This window comes from Phacochoerus africanus, chromosome 2, assembly GCF_016906955.1.
Source record: "Phacochoerus africanus isolate WHEZ1 chromosome 2, ROS_Pafr_v1, whole genome shotgun sequence".
Taxonomy (NCBI): domain Eukaryota; kingdom Metazoa; phylum Chordata; class Mammalia; order Artiodactyla; family Suidae; genus Phacochoerus; species Phacochoerus africanus.
Genome location: NC_062545.1, coordinates 157,018,846 through 157,038,465, shown reverse-complemented (window position 1 = coordinate 157,038,465; position 19,620 = coordinate 157,018,846).

Below are 19,620 nucleotides of genomic sequence, written 5' to 3'. Positions count from 1 at the left end.
AAAATAGGATTATTCTAGTCATGTAAATATGGTCATAGTTTTGTAAATTAAAATACAGCCTATCCACTCCATGAATCAAAATTACAAAATTACATTTTCTAAGCCTTGCATGACATTCCATTTCATAGTGTTTGTGTATTTAGTCATTTCTCTATTGAAAAATATTTTTTAATTAAAAAAATTGTTTTTGTCACCTTCACTATAAACAGTTTGTAATATACACTCTTCAGATTATATTTTTTATATTCTAGCATTTTAATTTCATTTGGAAAGTTTTCTCAAATTGAATTTACTGATTGTTCTATTTTCTCACATTCTTGTCAAGACTAGTTACCAATTTGTGGGTTTTTTTTTTTTTAATTTTGGCAAGCTGGTAAGTAAAACTATAATATCACATTGCTTTAATTGAAGTCTTGGTATTATCTATATGAAGTTAAGCTTATATTTTATAGGCATAATTTATTTAAATCAACTCTCCTTGTAGTTAACCTCATCATCATGAGCTTTTTTTTAAAAAAATTCACTTTAGTCTTTTTTGATATCATTTTATACAAACTTTCTAAGGGTAATGTATATCATTTACTAGCTTAACATATATCTATTTTCTCTTTTGGTTTGTTTATATTATATTTTTTCATGCAAATATAGTATTATTTGTAGTTAAACCTCCCCCCCCCTTTTTTTTTTTATCTTTTTGCCTTTTCTAGGGCCGCTTCCAGAGGCATGTGGAGGTTCCCAGGTTAGGGGTCGAATTGGAGCTACAGATGCCGGCCTACGCCAGAGCCACAGCAATGCCAGATCTGAGCTGTATCTGCGACCTACACCACAGCTCATGGCAATGCCGGATCCTTAATCCACTGAGCAAGGGCAGGGATCAAACCCACAACCTCATGGTTCCTAGTCGGATTTGTTAACCACTGCGCCACGACGGGAATTCCTATTTTTCCCTTTATGACTCTTCTCTGACTAGTGTAGAAACGCCCAGCCCCACTATGCTATACATATGTTCTCTTAAATATTTTTTGCTATTTATTTAAAACTTTTTAAAATTTAATCTATAATCTACATGAAACTTATTTTTCTATGTTTTTACAAGGTAAACGGCTAATTTTCTTGCTTTTCATTTAGCAGCCACTTTTAAGTACATCCTATACTTTATAACTTTTTATGTACCACTGAATTGAAATGATATCTTATCCTATATAATATTTACATACTATGTTTGGATCACTTTCTAGGCTCTCTATCTGTTCAGCTAATCCATTCATTTTTTTAAAACCATATCATTTAATACAATCACTCATTGTATACTTTAGTAAAAATTAGCACTTTCCGTTTTTACTTTAATTTTAAATTATCATATAGTATCCTGATTAGAGTTGTAATAAATTTATATGGACATTTAAATCATTTAATCATGACTGATTTGTCTGTTAAGGACCTCTTACTTTATATTCATTTAATAAGATTTGATAGCTGCCTTTGTCTTCATGTAGGTCCTATACTTTTTCCTATTTATTCAGGGCTATTTTACACATATTTTTCCATTTTTATTAAAATGTAATTTCCACTTGAAATTCAAAAAGTTTCTTGCTAAAATTTTAAAACTGTTGGTTTCTGTATATGCAGTTTTCTGCCACATTAAAAAGATCTAGGTCATCAATATCTTTGCAGTGAAGTCTTTTCTCAATTTATAATCATAAAATGCAGCTAAGTTATTTTGCTAAATATTAATATTCTTACCTTATTGCACTGGCTAGAAACCCTCAAATAATACTGAAAACCTCTAGTGAGTGAGTTTTACACTTGATTTTAATGAAACTAGATTTAGCAATTTATTATTTAGTATGCTGTCCTTTGGAGAAATTTAGCTAATAGTCTACATAGTATTCCATTGTTTTATCTATATTTTGGTGCAACTCATTTTTAAGCTGAGGATAATTTTTTCACTTCTTTTGATGTAAATATATAGAATAAGCATTAGTGAAATATGTATAGATAATGCATTTACATGAGAAGTTTTGAAGTTACAAGGATAGTGCATGTATAGAAGACTAACCAAAAGAAAGGACACAGGTGAAGGAATTTATATACAATTTAAACCAAAACTGTTTTGATTTTATCTCAGGATGATAAATCGCAAACAATTTAAGTTCCATAGCTTTTCGCCTTTTCAGATGGTTTATGAGTTGAGGAATGAAAGTACTGAGCTTGGAGTTATTTAAAACATTAAAAGCCCCAATATGATAAAACAAATAAAGGTTTATAACCTCATCCCACAAAATAACTTAGGTTTTGAATAATTTTACACCCTATTCTAGCCTTAATAAATGTTAGATTTTCCGTGATATTAAAAAAATGTTTATATATATGCTTTATTGCAAAAATTAATTACCAAACCAAATTCTTAGTTTAAAACTTAAGTACCATGGAAGAATTTTCTCAGCAGAATAGATAGTAGAAGATTTTCTCCATTAAATAGTTATTTGATACTCAATGTTCTGTCCTGTTTCAAAAATCCCTTCTTGAAAGACTTTCTTGAATTTTATATCACTGTTTCTAAAATGAGGCTTCTAAAAGGTTACATTTTAAGTAACTTTTTCAACACAGAAGACATATATTAAAGTGTGAGTAATTTCTCTGAAGAAAACATCAGACTCATTCAAACCATTTTTGTGATTCAACTGGATTGATTTTCAGAGAATATAACTGTATGGAGGATGTTGAACAGTATTTGAACAAGTGATAAATATTTATAGTAAGAATTGTGAGGGAGAACTTAAGGAAGAAAATGAATATGTGGCCATTGGCTAAATACAATTTTCTGTATTAATTATAAATATTCAGGTTTCTCTAGGCTTATTCCATGTTTAATCTAATGCCTGGATGAACAAAATATGTGACAAATTCTAGTTCTGAAATATTGAAAATGCTGACATTTTTATTTTCCCCGAAGTGTGAAGTGTATATTAATATGTAATTTTAAGAAAGAAATAAAGCAAGTAAGCCCTGAAATCATTTTTTCCTACTTCATATGTTCAGAAGTTGGAATTTTTTTAAAAAGCAAAATTATGGCTAGTCATGTTGTTGAAGTTTGTAATTATCCAAAGAAAAGAATTGTTTACATTAAATCTTAACCTCCAAGTCACAGTAGGCATGGTAAAGTCAGCCACTCACGACCTCTCTCCACATTATTTGATCTTTGCTCCCAAAAATCTTAACTCTGATTATTCTGCTTTAGAAATAAAATTGATATAAAACCAGTTCAAAAACAAGGACCAAAACCAGTGAAAACAAGTGAAACATTTTTTTTTCAGAGACAACTATTAAAATGCTACACTAAATCAACTGAATAATGTAAAGATAATAGCATATTGCACCTCTCATTTGTTACTCTAATTGTCCTACATTTATGGAGTTCTGCCCTGGGTAGTTTTAATGGCAGTTGTTAACCATTGTCATTTATCAGCCACCTTATTACAGTTCAAAATGGAATTGTAATTGAAACACTTGAACAAGTTAAAATTGACAATAAACTCACAGTCCAATAGGATTTGCTTAATGAACTTGATGCAATAAAATCTTAATTGTTGTCAAGCGTTTATAGGATATATTGCCTGAAAGTTTTAAATTTTACAATTAACCCACAACAATTCAAGGGAGGAAGTTCATACTAGAAAGCAAGAGGCAAGTAGCAATTAAACATAGCATTATTCCTAATTTTTGTATAAATAGTAATGCTTTTCCTGTTTCTATATTCTTTCATTCTTCATTTTTTTCTTCTTTTCTGGATAGGTAAACTTTTTTGCTGTCTATAAGATGTAATTTGTGAGGCAATAAGAAATCTTGCTTAACTCCAAATATCTTATTCACTGGCCACAGTGTCTGAATATTTATGACAATACATTATATCCATATTATTAGATCTTTGAGTCAAACATATAGCATCTTTTTCTCCACACACCACATTCACATTTGTTAAGACCTCTGGGAACTGGTATCCTTATCTAGAAAATAACTGTAACTATTTATTTGGTTGTTGTGAGAATTACAGTAGGGGTAAACACATAATAAATGGTATTTTATTGTTATTATTTAAAGTTTGGTATTTCCACTTAAGTGATCTCCTTTAATCTTTAAAAAAAATTAAATCTGAGTAGCTATTTTCAGGTGAATGTCAAGAAACTAGCTAATTAACTGGGTAGGACACATACTAGTTAGCTGATGACCTAGAAAAAAAATGAGATATAAATTGTAATTTTAAAAAACCTTTAGGGATGAAACAGTTTATTAGCATGCAAAGCACTGCAAAATTTTTCCTGGTTAACCGAGAGGAAAGTGAATTTTGTAGACAACAAAAGAATGTAGAGTTGCTGAAAGTGAAACCAAAATGTCTGAAAAGAATGTAGATAGTGAAAGCTGTTCTATTCATTCATTCATTCATTCATTATTTAGCAATGCCCTCTGTTTCCTTCCTAGAACACAGAAACTCAGCTGACCTTACTAATGTGGGAACTATGACTTATGTACCTGAGGGCAGAAAGCTTAAACAGATAAACTCTTTATCTAATATTTATGCTTATGTTTCATAAGAACCTTTCCAAACTCACTGTACTCAATACAATAATTCACAAGAAGACTGTACTTAATATGTCATCTTTTTTTTTAATTTACAAAAATATTAAATGAACCATTTTCTTTACAGCAGTTTCAAGCAAAGTTTAGTCACATACGTACAGTGAATGCAGTTGATTCTCTCTACAGAGATATACGTACAGTGAATGCAGTTGATTCTCTCTACAGAGATATACTTCTCTTCTGCGTCCCTACTTCTGCGTCCCTCTTCCAGATAAAAGTGCTAAGGGTTTGTTCGAGAGAGGACTTCCTTGTCAGCTTGGGAGTCTCTCTCCACCACTGATTTTGTTTGCATTTTTACAAATATATAATATGCAAACAAATATTTTATAATACATATTGTAAAGAAATTTGCTGAATTTGGTGACTTGGGAAGCTTCCATGTCAATACAATATATTTTAAAATGTGACATGTATGTGTGTGTATTTATGTGTAATGATGTATAACAGTTTATTTAAGCACTCCCATTAAGATGGACATTAAGTTGGTTTCAATTTTCTGGATGCTGCCCATTCACATCCTTAAACACACATCTTTGAGCATAAGCATAGGCACTTCTGTAGTATATACTTATAGAGTAAATTTACTAATCCTCATGGTAGTTATAAATTTGACAGCCATATTCTCTTCAAAAAGTCATTAACAATTCACAACCCCATGAAAGTATATCACTATGCATTTCACTAAAAATGAATATTATTAATACATTTTAGTATATACCAATCCAATAGAAAATTATTACAATGAATGCTTTGTGTCTTCCCAATGATAGTGATATTAAGCATCTTTTTTGTATTTATTTATTGTTTTTGTATTTACTCCTAAAATCTGTGTTATATTGTGTTTTTGGTCCTTTTATTGCTATTTAGCCATTACTAATGTATTTACATATATTCTGAAAACCCTTTTCTGTGTATGCTACAATTTTTATGTCTTTAATATGAAGAGTTTTTCAACTTGAAAATTATGAAATTCTATTCAATAATTTTTATTTTATCCACTTAAATCTTTTAAATTTAGATATTTAATCCATCTAGAAATTATACTTTTGGTTATTGAAGACAGAGTGGCATTATTAGCCGGTTGTCTGAGATTCAGTTATTAAAAAGACCATTTTATCAGTAAAAGAAAGGATACTTTTATCACATATGAAGAATCCTACGGATTCTATACTGTGTTATTTAAATTTATTTAAATATTTATGAACAAAACACTTTTAATTAGGAAAGATTTATGGTTACCTCATAGGTAAAAATTTATTAATTTTGTGTCACAAAGTTTTCATAGTTATTCATGCTCATTGTATTTTCCTAGTGAATTTTAGTATAAGCTGACTTGAGTTATTTGTAAAACATTTTTGGTTTGTTATTTTGGTTAGCTTATTAGGAGAGAACTGGCTTCTTTACAATACACAAGCTTCCCATTCAGAAACTTCTATCTCTTCATTTGTTTACACCGTCTCTCTTGCCTCTGGAGAGCATTTAACATGTAATTCCTACAGGTATTGATGGCTCTTGTAAGGCAGATTCCAAAGTACTTAAGAGAGGTCTGTTTGCTCTCATATCCCTTTCCCTATATGTTAGTTCTTTCAGTTGCTGATATTTGTACCTCATTTTATGGTGTTTATTTTTCTAAAAAAAAATTAACAGATTTTGGTTGTTTGCTCATCTTTTCATTTTACTCTGTGTGAAAATTGTGATGTTCTAAATAAAGTGTCCATAATTTGGTTACTTGGTATCAGATATCTCTTCTACTACTGAAAATGTTTATTTGAAAAAAGATATTAAATTGTCTTAAATTATGTCATAATGGATAGCTTATTTTACTTTCATTTGTTTCTGTTCATCTCAATTTTGAATCATATATGATAGAAAAAGCACTTTTGGAGTTTCCATTGTGGCTCAGCAGGTTAAGATCCTGACATAGTGCCTGTGAGGGCAAAGGTTTGATCCCTGGCCTTGTGCAGTGGGTTAAGGTTCCAGTGTTGCCTTGCGTAGATCACAGATGCAGCTCAGATCTGGTGTTGCTATGGCATAGGCCAGCAGCTGTGGCACAGGCTGGCAGCTGCAGCTCTGATTTGACCCCTAGCCCAGGAACTTTCATATGCTGCAGGTGTGGCCTTAAAAAAAGAAAAAGAAAAAGCACTTTGCATTTACTTTGGAGCTCCCAAATATAGTGTAGACAATTTATTATTTTCTCAGAAATAAATAATTTTTAGGGGGGAAAAAAAACCCTGAATCTTTAAAGCTATTTTTGCGTCTTTTGTGCTTTGCAGATTTTTTTAGGTTTCATACTTTCTTTTGATTATTTTGAAGTGCTGCAAATACATTTCAGCCTACACTTTCTCATAAATATTGTGGGTGGCTTTTACTTAGACTTCTTCAGTTTTTACAGATGGTATAAAAATCTTACTCCTTAAAGCTGAGATTTGAGAATTGCACAAAGTGAATTTTTATTGCCCATTTAAAAATTAGTATGGAGAATAGGACTAACCTGGATTCATGAGATCTTTTGTAAAACAATTTCTCTACATTGAAACTTCTTGAGCAGAGGTAAATGTTTCCACATTTGATTATTTTAAAGATTCTTCTCTGTTCAAAGTATAGGCTAAGATTTTGTGATTTCATTTCTGTATCTCTTCTTGTAAATTCAGGAAAATGACCAGTTCTCTTGAGATTCACCCTTCTTGCAGCAAATGTACTTCTGATAAGGATGAATGCACGACAGCAGTTGGAAACTGTGTAGATGGGGATTTCTCTGCCAGCACGTTTTATCTTTGATGGATTTAGCACACCCCTACAGAGCACATCTGCTGCTGGTTTACAAAGGTAACATGATCACAAATGTGCTTTGTTTATCCTAAAGTCTTGTCTCCATCTGTCACACACAAAAGTAAATTGGAATGCTCACCTTTTCAGGAAAGTAGTGTCCTTGATTGGAGTAAATTCAGGTAATAGGACTACATTGCCTAGTGCTGAGCCTTACTATTCATTGGCTTAATATTCATTGTGTTTATGCTTAATCATCCTTTCTTGATACTGTAGCTTAGGAAGATCTCTGAGCTACATAAAATTGTCCTCAAATGGATTCAATCTTTATTTCCTAAGATTCACCTTTTTCTCTGCCAGTGGCTCTCCAAATAGCAGTCATTTGAGATATTCTGCATTAGTCCCTTTAGTTATTTCCACAGCACACTTAGGTATATTGTGCTGTGGAAGAGCTCTTGATTAGCTCTTTCAATCTGATTCCATCCATAATATATTTAGGAAATAAATGTGTGTATATTCACATATAGAATAAGGGTAGATACAAGGAGATTGTATTAAAATAAAGGACAGGGAGTTCCCGTCGTGGCACAGAGGTTAACGAATCCGACCAGGAACCATGAGGTTGCAGGTTCGATCCCTGGCCTTGCTCAGTGGGTTGACGATCTGGCCTTGCCGTGAGCTGTGGTGTGGGTCGCGGACGCGGCTCGGATCCTGTGTTGCTGTGGCTCTGGCGTGGGCTGGCAGCTATGGCTCCAATTCGACCCCTAGCCTGGGAACCTCCATATGCCAGGAGAGCGGCCCAAGAAATGGCAAAAAAAAAAAAGACCCCAAAAAATAAATAAATAAATAAATAAATAAATAAAATAAAGGACAATAAGTCAAGAGTCAGATATTGAGTACTTTTTACATAGTATGCACCAACCTAAGAAGAAAAGAAAGAAAGAAAATAACTTGTAAAGGCATAGATATGTATGATACATATGTAGATAGATAGATGATGGTAAATTGACTGCAAGTAGGGATTAAGGATCTTTGTAGAGTGATATACATGAATAGAATAATTCATTTTGGTTATATTTGCACAACTCTGTAAAGTTACAAAAAAGCTTGGTATATACTTTAAATGAATGACTTTCATGGTATGCAGATTATTCCTTAATAAATCTGTTATTAAAAGGTCATTTGAAATATTGCAATAAATATAAAAATTAAAAATTAATAAATCTATTAATTAAACAGACATTTATTGAGCACATAACTAACAATTTTAGCCTTGATTAGGAATAAAAGTGATTATTAAGCTAAAAGCTTTCAGTCCAATAGAAGCCTATTGCTGAGCCTATCAAATTTTTCACTTTGTTTAGCAATTTTTCTTTTTTAATCTAACACTTCCATTTATTTTTTTCCACCTCAGTGGTGAAATCCTTCATATGTTCATACAAGTTCTCCCCTTTTCCACTAGTGCCTTAACACATCAGAATTATTTTAAATTCCCTGGCCTACAGTTCCCGCATCTGGGTCATATCTGAGTCAGGTCCTATTGATTGTTTTATCTATTGACAATAGATTTCTTTTCCTTTTTTTCTTCCTCAATTTTGTGTCTTTCTAAAAAAGTTTGGCCAAAACACGTATTGTATGTGTATTTATTCCTTGAAATGAACATGTATTTTCTTCTGGTGAGTTTTTTAAGGTTGCAAATAATGTGAGAGTTTAGCTAGTTAGAGTTTTGGTGTAGGATGGTTTCTTACAATGAATCACTGGTTTTAAATTCATCTAGCACTATCTTGTCCAAAGGGTGGGATCTATTAATCACAGGGTTTTTCTTACTGTCTCCTTCACTCTCAGTGTTAGGCCAGTCCTTTGCTCTTGCAGCTCAAGAGGATCTTTCTCAGGCTCTGGCCTCTCTCCTAGCAGCAGAGTATTGTGGTTTGTTTCTCAGTGCTTCTAGTATGTTGCAGGGGGACAAAAAGCCTCTCCGCTCTCATGGTTTGGCCTCAGGCTTGGCATGCTCCTGCATCTTGGAAGAGGAACTTTTCAGTAATCCTTCCCCTTCTGTGGTACTTGGGTTTCTCTAATCATTTATGCTCAATATGTTATCCTTTCCCCACTCAGGAGTAGAGATTTTTTTTTTCCTATTCTATTCTTTATTCCTGGAGGTCATAATGTTTGTTTCTCTTCCTCATGAAAATTAAAAATTTTTTACCCATAGGCAAGAAGAATGCAAGTGAGATGTATTATTTTTTTCACTATGGGGGTCTACATTTTTCTTTTAGAACTTCGCATTTAGGGAAAAATTTAAACAAGGAAAAAAATAATGGTAAGGGAATAAAAAAAAGCAAACAATGGCAGTAAGTTGAAGTCTATTCAGCAGAGAATGATGAGGATAAAAAGATAATTAGAAGGCAAATCAAAACTACAATGCAGTACCACCTCACACCAGTCAGAAGGGCCATCATCAGTAAGTCTACAAATAACAAAGGCTGGAGAGGGTGTGGAGAAAAGGGAGCCCTTCTACACTATTGGTGGAAGAGTAACTTGGTACAACCACTGTGGAAAACAGTAGGGAGTTTCCTCAGAAAATTAAATAGAGAACTACCATATGATCTAGAGATCCCACTCCTGGACATATATCTGGAGAAAACTACAATTCAAAAAGATACATGCACCACATGTTCATAGCAGCACTATTCACAATAGCCAAGACATGGAAACAACCTAAATGTCCATCAGCAGATAAATGGGTTAAGAGGACATGGTACATATACAGAATGTAATACTACTCAGGCAAAAAGAAAGAATGAAATAATGCTATTTGTGGTAACATGGATGCAGCTGGAGATTCTCATACCAAGTGAAGTAAATCAGAAATAGAAAGACAAATACCATATAATATCACATATATGTAGAATCTAAAATATGGTACAAATGAGCCTATCTATAGAACAGAAGCAGACTCAGACATGGAGAATAGACTTATGATTACCAGTGGGGAGAGGGGAGGGTGTGGGATTGACTGGGAGTTTGGGGTTAGTGGATGCAAACTATTACATTTAGAATGGATGGGCAATGAGGTCCTACTATATAGCTCAAGAAACTGTCCAATATCTTGGGATAGAACATGATGGGGGGATGATATGAGAAAAAGAGTGTGTGTATATATAAGACTGGGTCACTTTGCTATACAGGAGAAATAGGCACAAAATTGTAAATCAACTATAGTTTAATTTTAAATAAAGTTAAAAAAAGCAAGGTATAAAAGAAACAGCAAATTAACTGGGGGTGTGTGATATGTGAGAAAATAATTTCAAGAGCTAATTAGAGAACCCACGTGCATGAAAGAATGCATTTTACCCACATAGCCCAATGGAACAGAACAAAATATATAAATTTAAAGTTGTGAGAACATTTTAGTTAAAGAGTGCTTTTCTAAAAGTGAATTATGCAACAATTGAAAGGAATCTTTTAGAATTTCATCACAGCATATTAATCAAGATTGGAAAAGTACTTGTTATTGTTAACCTATAGAAAGGAAAGCAGGATTTGAATTTACCAATACCATTTTCAGATAAAATTTAAAATTAGGTATTTATGAGTATATTATCAATTAATAGTGTTTCTGTCTCTAATAAAACCCTATGTTTTAATATTATCTTGTGTAAGTGTATTGAGGATGGAGCCTTATCTCCAAAGACAAACCATTTGTGAGAAAACATTTTTCCTGTCATTTTCATATACCAGAGGCACAATGAAATTTCCTGCTGTGTTTTCTTGCAATGCATTTTTAGGATAACCTTTGATCATTGCAATATCCATCAAAAACAGGACAGACAGTAATTGCTCTCAACTCCAACTCATTAAGTCCTACATTATGACTAATCAGATTTTTAAAAAATATTTTGCTGATGAGCACTGAACATTACTTTATACTGACCGTGAAGGAATATTTATGTAATTACTATTTAATCTAACATGTCACTCATAATTTTCTGTAGCATAATCTATTCGTCTCTTGAATAATGCAACACTTTGAAAACTAAACTTCATAATTCAACTAAATACTATGATTCAGCATGTTATTTACCCTTGAATCTCTTTGGTCAGTGACCAGCTGCTTAGTCCTGTACAATTCAGCATGATCTCACTGTGACTTCTCTATTATAAAAGTCAGTATTTTAGAGTAAGAGTGGTTAAAATATTTTAATTTCACTAAATTACCAAATCATACTGGGAAAATTTATTGGTAATTTATGAAACCATGCATATCAAACCTAAGTATTCTAGAGTAATATAATCAATCTGTTAAATTTCTCTTGTAAGATAGGCATCATGCAGATAAAGGACAGAAATCTGCAACATTTGGGTTTAACACACATATGCTCATTAAGTTTTACTACCAGAAGTTTATCGACATCCAGGATACTTCTGCCAAAACAAATAACACACTCAATTGCCCAAATAAGGATGAAGTGATAAATAGCACCTATATCACATTTGGAAGTTTATCTTCATGTCAATATATGATTAGAATTTTCCAAATGGCTACTTATACTAAAAGAGTACCTAAAATTAATGCAATCACATACTGTAGTTGGATATAGAAATCATAAAACAATTTAAGTCTAAATAGCTGCATACTGATTCTTGATGATTTTGAGGGGGAGAGTTGGTAATTGTTTTTATATTTTAAGGTTTTTATATGAAAAAATGAAATTTATTAGAAGGATGCTAAGATGCTTATGGAATCCAAGCAAGAGCTGAAAAACCTGAATAGGGCAAAGGTGAAACCCAAAGAAGCACCTCTAATTTTACTTTCCAGGGTTAATGCACTTCCCCTATCTGAAAGGTACCTGATGTTAACAGGCCTTGTCTTACAAGTCACTATTCGGTGTGGGTCAGCTTGGGACAGTAACCCAGAGCTGAATCCCACCCTAGAAGGAGAGCAGTCACATGATTCAAGAAAGTAACAGATTCTGAGATGGATCAATTGATTGATTTTTATTAATGCAAATTATAATATACAGAAAGAAGTGCATAAATACAAGTAAAGCATACATAATTGTGTACATACTATTATTAGGTAAATATTATTAAAGTGATTATCAATAATCTACCATACATTAGAAGACCTGAATGTGTCCACATTCTTCTTTTATTTTAGCAGTGTTAAACAGAATCTGAAATAAAGACCATAGTTTAAACAGGCCTCTAGATTACACACTCACAGACAAGTAACTGAAACTTAAATTGTCCTGGTTTTCCAGAAATGTTGACTCTGATCTTAACAAACTTAACTTCTTTTGTGTTAAAGTGAACTTAGCTTCCTAGCCAATCAACTACAAACTACTAAGCTCACAGGGTGGCTGCTACCCTAAAAGGAATGTAAATTTCTAGTAACCAAACACAAAACAATGTACTCACTCCCACATTTGTGTTTATAAATTGAGCAGTAACTACTGAGTCAACCTTCTTATCCACTTTGGGTTTTGAAATCTCCCTGTTAGGGAACAATTGTTTCTTGCTCAATAGAAAGTTTATATCATGGAGTTCCCGTCGTGGCGCAGTGGTTAACGAATCCGACTAGGAACCATGATTTCGCGGGTTCAATCCCTGCCCTTGCTCAGTGGGTTAACGATCTGGCATTGTCATGAGCTGTGGCGTAGGTCGCAGAGGCGGCTCAGATCCCGCTTTGCTGTGGCTCTGGTGTAGGCTGGTGGCTACAGCTCCGATTAGACCCCTAGCCTGGGAACCTCCATATGCCGTGGGAGCAGCCCAAGAAATGGCAAAAAGACAAAAAAAAAAAAAAAGTTCACATCAGTAAAGCTCTCTGAATTTTGTTTCAATAGAAGCAACACTATCCTAAACTGCTTAAATAAATGTTTGCTTGATTTTCCTTTTTAAATTTAGTTTGTTACTATGTATATAACACTAAACAATATGCACTTGTGCAGTTTCCATATTTCTTTGCTCACAATTATGTTGCTAGTTTCCCCAGCATTGCTGATATACGTAGAGTACTTTATAATTATTTTTCCATGTGGCTTTAGCAGTTTTCGCTTCCAGCAGAGATATTCTTATTGCTCTATATCTGGACCAACACTTGATATTGTTAGACTTTTTCATTTTCAACTATTTTCCCTTTGTTTTTTAAAAAAAGCTAAAAATGAAACCCAGGTTTATTTGGATTAACTATTACCCTCAGGGCAAAGCAGTTTCAGAGTCCTGGTGCCTCATTTAGAGATTTTGATCCTCATTCTCCATTATATTTTTGTTTTCTTTTTCGACTGATGGTTTCTTGTCAATGCCTCAGTGATTTTTAAGTACTGGATATTTCAAAACACCCTTGTCAGATTTTTTTTTAAATTTGTATTCATTTGAGGGTTCAACCAAATTACCTAACTTGCCATTGCTAGGAATATCTGGACCTTTACTTTTCAGTTTTTTTTTTTTCAGCATTAAAGGTGGTATGATTATCAAGGTATGTAAGTAATTATACACTTTTGTTAAATCTGCTATTTCACATGTATAGTAAGAGTCTTTTAAAACCCTCCTATGTCATTTTTTTATAACGGCCTTGGGATATAAACAGACCATAAAATTCACCCATTTAAAATTTATAATTCAATTGCTTTTATGTATTTATAGAACTATGCAATTTTGACCACTATCTGAGATTATTTTCATCAAAACCTTACCCTGCAAATTTTTAAATCTTCATGGGCATTCACAGTCCTCATTCCCTTCTACCCTCAGCCCCTGGCAACCACTAATTTATTTGCTATTTCTACAGGTTTTCTTATGTTGAATATTTAATATAAAAGGAATACTACAATATGTGGTTTTTTGGGGGACTGGCTTTTGTGATGTGATTTTACTGATTGTTTAAAAAATGCTCTATTAAGACGAACTGCCCATTCACTTACTGTTCTTTATACTCTTAATTATGAAAATTTAGGCTGGTCATGATCTCTCGCTCTGTGTCACCCTAGTGTATACTCTAACCCTTAGTTCACTGCCTTGCACTGCTGTCATTTATGGTAAAAGCTAGGTGCTCTCTGTAATTCAAAGATATTGTAGAAGCTTCTAACCCGTTGATTAAGTCTCCTGTGTGAGAGGAGATATTTATCTTCTCAGAGAAATCCCCATCATTTCAGAGGGTTGCCTCGGGGGGAGGGTATTTTCTTTCCCAGCTCTATTTAGTGTTTCTGTTGGCGACGGGTGCTGTATCGCTATATACCATAATCACTGCCCAGCTGCCTCTGGGAGGAAGCCTGGGAGGGGTTAACTCTTTGCCACATTCTTCTATAGAATATCCCTGGTACCTTGCTTTTGCCAAACACATAAAATTTTTATATTTAATTAGCTTACTTCTATTGCAAGCAGATAACCTGCTTCTGAAGAGCTGTAAAAATATTCTGCTGGGGAAAACACAAAACCAATTGAAACAACAAGAAAAATCAAAATCAACCAAGCAAAAAATAGACCTGCCTCCATTAAACCATTTTTTCAATCTGTTGTCTGAAAAGGGCTGTGTATAATATAGACCAAAATACCTAGTTCTGAATAATTCTGATAGTTACTTGAATATTGAAATAAATGGTTCTTTGAAATATTATTCAGATCATAAAATATGTAGTTATATCTAAAAAATAAAGCTTAAAAATTCAGAGGACAGCCACACCCAGACATAATCCATGATTCTGACTAGCCTACTATCCTTGAATCTCACTTCAGCCCTTGCCCTTTTTTAACCTCTTTTATTTCTCTTTATTCTTTTCTGCCTTTGTGAGCTTTTATCTAGAATAATTTCCCTTTTGGACCAATAATGCCCCCTTTTTCCTCCTTATTGCTATTCTGCTGGTGACACATTCTATTAGGGATTTTCTTCTGAAAATGTGTTTATCTCACTCACAGTTACGTGGTTTTATTTTTTTGTTTTTGTTCAACACAGATCCCAGGGAGTCCTAGAAAAGGAATTAATTTCTGCAAAGCTCCATGCAAACTGGCCAGAACCCAGTGTGAGGGCATCAGTCTTCGTCACACTCAGTCTTAGACCCAAGCCTCATTGACATGTGAGGACTGCTAAACCCACCATGAGTGCTAATGTGACTCTTCATGCTCTTAGGTCACCTGGCGCTTCATAAGGCTTGCAAACCGGAGCCGCTGACGGTAGCCAGGGAGGGGCTTGGGGTTAGTTCCACAATAACAATGGAGCTGCTAAATCAAAGCTGTAGTCAAGGCTGGGCTATAACTTGCTCCTGTGGAATCCTGACAAGGGAGAGGCCAGCATTTTCTTTACCACACAACCCAAAGCCCCAAGCCCAAGTGTTGGATGACTAAGACTCAGACATCTGCTGTGTTAGCTGTGTCTTTCCCCAAGGGAACAAGGCAACAAGAAACCTGCCATCAATTCTTCCCTGAATTATGTCTTGGAGAGTGTGCTTTAGTTGTTGTCATGCATGTTTTGTGTGGGTGGTTGCCCTTGTTTTCATGATATTTGTCTTCATTTTAAAGAGTATTTTTTTTTTTCTGCATATAGGATTCTGAGCCCATAGTCACTTTCTTTTTTGTAATGTAAAGTATCATTCCATTCCTGGAGTTCCCTTGTGGCTTAGCTGGTTAAGGATCTAGGGTTGTCAATGCTGTGGCTTGGGTTGCTGCTATGGCACAGGTTCGATCTCTGGCCCATGAACTTCTACAGCTGTGGGCATGGCCAAATAGAATAGAATAGAATAAATAAAGCATGATTCCATTTTTTCATTTTTATTGAAATTGTTAATTTACAATGTTGTGTTAGTTTCAAGTGTACAGCAGAGTGATTCAGATATATTTAACTATATAACTATATATATATATATATATATATATGTTCTTTTTCAGATTCTTTCCATTATAAGTTATCACAAGATATTGACTATAGTTCTATGTGGTATACAGTAGGTCCTTGTGTTTATACTATTTTATATATAGTAGCATGTCTATGTTAATCCCAATTGCTAATTTATACCATCCTCTGCTATCTGCTTTGGTAATAGTACGTTTGTTTTCCATGTTTACAGTAACATGGATAGATGTAGAGATAATCATATTAAGTAAAGTCAGACAAAGATATGTATCACATGATATCACTTATATGTAGAATCAAAAAAAATTGATTCAGGAGTTCCTGCCCTGACACAATGGGATTGGCAGCATCTCTGGAACACTGGAGGTTTGATCCCTGGCCTGGCACAGTGGGTTAAGTCTCTGGTGTTACCACAGCTGTGGCATAGGTTGCAACTTTGGCTTGGATCTGATCCCTGGTCTGAGAACTCCATATGCTGCAGGATAGCAAGAAAGGAAAAAAAAAATGATACAAATGAACTTATTCACAAAATAGAAATAGACTCACAGAAGCTCCATTGTTTCCTGACATCCATTGTTTCTCTTGGGATATGTGCTCAAAGGTACTGTTGCTCCGTTAAAGTTAAATTCTTTTCATCCTTGGCCAGCATTTATGCTTTTCTTTTGGTTACTTTGTTTCTTTTAAGCAGTTTTCCTGAGATATACTTAATTTTTCTCTTCTTAGTTTTTAGATTTAAGATGGTTTTGTTTTGTTCATAACTTTTGGAAAATAACCGTTTGCTCTTCAGATACTACACTGACTTCGCTTATGTCATGGCTGGTCTGTTTCAAGTAATCTCTTAACCCTAAGGCTTAACCATTTGGGGTCTTAAATAAAAGTTAGGGTTGCTAGAGAATATTGCTAAATACATAGTGTCATGATATCCAGGTTCTCTTTCATATTCTGGGTGTGAATTATCCCTGTCATTTCTCATCTTCCCAGCATCTTTTTTTTTTTTCCTATTTAAAAAGTGCATGCAAAGGCTAGCTTCTCCCTGAGTTTCCTTCCTTTTCAGGTTGTGTACCATTTTATTATTCTCATACTATTATTTTTTTTCAGCATTTTATTTGCTTTCATCACTGATATGATTCAAATTAACTAGTATCTTAGTGTGGGAATCATACACTCTCTCGGCTTTAAGAATTTATTGTTTATTTCAAACCAATCTTATATTCATATAAATTTAATAAAGAGGTTTTTTTTAACCACAAATGTATTTTTTTCTTTTATTCAACAAAAGCATGACAAACTAGTCTATGCCTAGTACTGTGTGATTATAGTAATTTATCCATAATAGACTATGGAAGTTAATAATCTTTGATATTCAGTATTATACACAATACATGAGTATTCTTCCCTTTAATGTTTTTTCATTTTTATTCTATACATTGTTCCATTTGCCTTAGATTCTTGAAATTTTGCAATAATAGGCTGATGAGTATGCCATTTTTTCATTAATCTTCTCCAAATCTTCAGATTCAGGTATTTCTTCAGCAAGGGAAATAGTCTCCCATGATTTATTTAATTTATTTAATTATTAACAGTCTTCTATCTGTTCCCTTTTCTCCTTCTGGAATTCCCACTATTTGCACCTTAGGTCTTCTGGATATATCCTTTGCCTCCCTTATCTTTTCCCTGATGGTTTTCTTCTGACATATTTCTTCCATTTTTTCTTCCAAACCACTGATTTCAGTCTCAGCTTTGAACTTATGCTTCATTTATTGACTAAATTATTTATTTAGGAAATCATATTTCATTTAGGTTCTAGAAATAATTTTGTGCTGATCTTGAACTCTTTGTGTTGTTGAATTTCTGTTCATTATTCTCCTTTGCACTTGTTTTGACTGATCAATGATTTTTCCCCTTTTTTGGATGCCAACTGTTTAGATGTGATTTTGTTTTTCTTTCACTGGGACATAGGTCCACTTTTGAAGATACACATATATACAAACACAAACCTTGGGTCACACCATTTCCAAAATACTGTACCTTACTTTTATTCAGGTCTTTGTGATAATAACATCAAGATTATCTTTCATCTCATGTTTCAAATAATCATAATTATATAATAGTCACAATTTATAGTGCTAGTCACTTTGATCAAATTATCCATTATATTTTAGTTGAAGCTTCTATAGCTAATGACTGGAAATACTGCACATTTGTAAGTATGAGAAAATAGGTGGCATATTGCAGATCACTACTTCAGAAAAGCAGCAGTTTGGAAAGACATTGATGCCAAATGATATTGCCAACATTAAATAATTTGTCATGTTTCACTCTTATCTCAGGTCTAAATCCAAATTTGACTCAAAATTTACATGGCAAACTTGATCCACTGTGGAGTTTCTCCAGTATTCTCTTGTGGGTCCAGTGAATTCTTCAGTAGTTGATTGACTGTAAGTATTCTTAATTTGACTAATAAGGGTGGTTGGGATAAATATAATTGGATATTACAAAAACATAAAATAAATCATGGCAAACATATATAGAGCATGCCCAATGTTCCAGGCACTGTTTTGAGTTTATAAATATTAACATATGCTACAAATCATTACTCTCTATGCTTTGTACATATGATATCCCTAGATAAAAAAAGTTATTTACTTATTCATAAATACAAGAACTTCTCTATGTCTATAAAAATTATTAGCATTTTTATTAGATAAAAAAAGTTATTTACTTATTCATAAATACAAGAACTTCTCTATGTCTATAAAAATTATTAGCATTACTAAGCATCAATTACTTGCAAAAATTTGCATATAATTTAACTACACTAATCTATCTGGAGGAGTTTTGATTCTAGCTATGAAGATTTTTTTTAAAAAATCATGTTTATTAGAATACAGTATAATTCAATGAACACAAAGTTCTAGGTGATCACTTAAGATGATGTTACTGATAGTTTAGGCTTAAACTTTCATAAATCCTTTGCCTACTGAGTCATCAAACCATTCAATGGTACTATTACTCTGGAAGCATATGCATACTTCAAAATAATCTAGTTCAGTTTAAAACTTTGAGTCCTTAATATAGAAAAAGAACTTATTGCCCCCAGTAAATAAATAGCTCATACATTGTGTGCTTTATGATCTAGTTTTAAAGATAAATTAATGTATGGGGAAGCATTTGAGAAAGAATATAATTAAAACCTGGGAATTTAGAGCAAAAAAAAGAGTTTGCTGGTGTTCAGAACAGAGCAGTGAGAATGATTGTAGGGAGAACAGACAAAGCTATTACATCTTAAAACAGTAGAATTAACTTTTTGTAACTTGAGCCCAGTGTCATCTAGTCTACTAAAATTTAAAATGGAGAAAGCAATTTAATCATTT